The sequence below is a fragment of the Zophobas morio genome, unplaced genomic scaffold (genome assembly GCF_036711695.1).
Source record: "Zophobas morio isolate AGI-343-1 ecotype UQ-CSIRO unplaced genomic scaffold, CSIRO_AGI_Zmor_V1 ptg000030l, whole genome shotgun sequence".
Taxonomy (NCBI): Eukaryota; Metazoa; Arthropoda; class Insecta; order Coleoptera; family Tenebrionidae; genus Zophobas; species Zophobas morio.
The window spans coordinates 15723594-15727101 of NW_026972135.1; positions in this window are offsets into that span (position 1 = coordinate 15723594).

Consider the following 3508-nt stretch of genomic DNA (forward strand, 5'->3'; position numbering starts at 1 on the left):
CCATCCCATGCTGTACTTTTGCCGTTTCCTTCATGAAATTAATGACTGCAGCAATCATTATCTCTGGAACTTTGGGACCAATTCCAGGGACGGCGTCAACAAATACATCTTCATATTCTGTCTGAAACTTAGTCTTAGAAATTTACAAAAATTCACACACTTGAAGCTAAACCTCTTCACTTGGTGGCTTAACTTTGTCTGTCGCTTCACTCGACAACGTCTCACTAGACTTTGCTGACCCAGTTTCAGGTGTGAAATAATTTCTTCTTCCGGAAGCTTTGTTTCAAAATGTTCAGGTGCCACAATTTGCGAAGGAGTCAAACCTGCGTCAGCCAGCATACTTGCTTTGAATTTTTCCAATTCTTCATCGTCTTCACCCATCAGTTCTTGTTGCACCGCCTAGAAAACTACGTTGATAACAATTAAAAAGTGCTCACTTTCTTACTCGTAATATCTCTAAATCTTCCAAAAAATACTCATTTTCTTCTAGTTTCTCTGGCTGTGTATCGTCACAAACAGATTTGTCTCGAGCTGAAGAGACTCGAGTATCTCTAGAAACGTTGTCCTGTTTGTCACTAGGAAAAAAGTCCTTCTTTACGTTGTGGCGGCACAATAACACGTCGGTAAGCAGAGAAAAGGTAAGTCGTCTCGTGGTGTAGTGGTTAGCATACTTACCCGGAAAGCAAAGAGACGTGGGTTCGAATCCCACCGAGGCACAACATGTTTCTCTGCTTACCTACAACGTCTTCTGCTAATTGTTCCGAAAACCTCTTATCTAATGGTTCTGCTTACTCTTTTTTTCCTTCATCATCTTCTTCTTTAATCGATCGTACAGACTTCTGCTCTTCTGTGTCTTGTTGATCTGGTTTCTCTTGATCCATTTTCGCATCGTATTTCTTTGTTGGAGCGATTGAAACTTTTGCAAATCGCTGCGATTTGTCTTCGTCCTCAGCACCAGATTGTTGCTCTCGCTCTTTAAGTTCATCTTCATAATACTCTCCCTTAAAAATCGGTTCAGTAGTAAAAATGTGCACAAACAGAAGTACTTACTCGCCGTCCTGTCTAGTTTTCATCAACAATTTCATATAGTTATCTGGGTCCTGACTAGTGACACTTGGACAGGATACCACTGAAGTTTCATCCACCTTTTTTCCATCACCTTCGCTCTTTAACGTCGACTCCGTAGAAATCGCACTTGAACGTTCTTCTTCTTGATCTTCTTCTGGTGCTTTGGTACCAGAATCTTTCGCAATTTTTTCTTGGTAAAGCTCCAAAATCTTATCCAAAAAATAGTAGTTTCTTAATGTTTGAGGTATTGAAGCATCAATTCTTGCTAAAAATTGGTATAAATCGACGAAAATTTCCACGCATATCATGGCGAAACGACCTTCAGGTTCTTCAGTGAGAATTTCACAAATGAGGATCATGGTTTGAGTTAAATTTTCAGTAAGATGAGCTGCACATAATCTGTAATGTTTCATACTTCTATGAAAAACATGTTCATGTTGAAGATATTTCAGATTTTTTAAAGAATTGTGTATTTTATGAAAGAAAGAAAGTTGTAGGCGCTGACACAATACATATTTTAAGAGCGTACTAACCCGATAAACCGCAGCCACGGGACCGCCATATTGTCCTCAAATCCCCCAAGAACCAAAATTTGAATAAGATTTGGATGCTGCAAGCAAGCACCAATCCACCGATCCTATAAGACCTTGAAAGTCACAGTAGTAGTTCCAGCCATCTGGTACAGCAAAGCACGCAACCATCCTGGAGTCATTCCATGATGGTCCTTCGAGATGGGATATTCCAAACGAGGTTTCACTGGTGGCGGGATGTTTAAGGACAAGCAGCGGAAATAAGTAGTGGCCCATCTATATATAAATTGCTTTATGTATTCTCAAAGGTATTTGTGAAGAATGGACTTACTTGAGTAAATCATTGGGCTGAGTCCTGATGGCAGCTTTAGCGAACTGACGTAGTAGGTGTGGGAAAGTTGGAGGAATGCATATTTATTGGGAACAATACAATTGCTCCCCTAATTCGGGCATTTTTACTGGGAGCAACATAATTTATAATTTAGGTATGCGTGGACAGGATTTACCATGTTGGTGACTAAACCCCTAAGAAATCTCAAAAAACTGGTCTAAATTTATTTCGACAGAACCTCCCTCGCCCCTGAAGTGCAGCCGAATAATTACAGATTGTTAGAAAAATCATAAAATTAAATTTTGCCAATTTTATTTTTAGTAGCTGCCAAGATAAGACTGATTTTGCCAAATGAGATACCATCTAAGAAAAGAGGGGGCGGGTGGGCGGGGTTAGTATCTGCTAAGACAAAACTGATTTTGGCAAGTGAAATACCCTCTAAGAAAAGAAAGGGCGGATGGGCGGGGCTAGTACCTGATAAGATAAAGCTGATTTTGGCAAATGAAATACCCTTTAAGAAAAGAGGGAGTGGGTGGGCGGGGCTAATAGCTGCCAAGATAAGACTGAGAAATGAAATACCCTCTAAGAAAAGAGAATGTGGGGTGAGGCTAGTACCTGCAAATGAAAAAATAATAACTAAAAATAAAAATATGTGTAGACTAATAAAGTAAAGGGAAAGAAGCATGCTGTGTGTGTGTTTCAAGTGACTTTTCCCATAACAAAATTTTGAGATGATATCATCAACATTTTAGCAGGGATTTGTTCTTCAGCTTGCAGTATCCTTTTGGTCCTATCACGACCACGGTCTTCAGTTTGAAGCTTGAAGGTACATACCATAACCTCGGAGTTGCGGTACCACGAATGTAAATGTTCGCGTACACGGAATCGCGCGACTTGGAAAGCTACCAGTGGCGTGTATGACAATTTATATTTAATTTCAAATAATTTTTTCTAGACATTGCTACCAGTTAGGAACATGAACTTTACACATTACAATAAATCTTATTGTGAGCTATTATCATTTTTTTATAGCATACATTTCGAAATCACCCTGTATGTATTGATGTGCCTCAGTTGCTTAGTAAACTAAATTTTAATGCACCAGTTCATTTAATGTGCGATTTACTTAATGGTGCAGCAGAAGATCGTGAAGAAAGTGAATTAAAATTATTATAAAGTACTGTATTATAATACATATAATATGTATAACAAAGCACTTTAATTAGGTAATTCTTTAAAATATTGCAGACTTGAATATTGGGGGTTTATGGGATTTATTAATCAATTGATTACCTACTTATTCAAATAAATAAATACATATTTTAGTCACAAATGTATAGCTTTTGCCATTTCTATTGAAATACCACTTGTTGATCGTAAATCTGGCAACGTTCGCATTCAAATGATTTTCTAATTAAAAGCAATCAACCGAAAGCTGGCACCAATTGCTAAATTTTAAGTAAAGCAACAGGTAGTGATTCAATAGAAATGGCAAAGACATCAGTTTTAGTTTTTAGCTATATCACATAATAGATAACAAATGTTATCTGAGCTGTGGTTACTTCGTAGAACAGTGGGG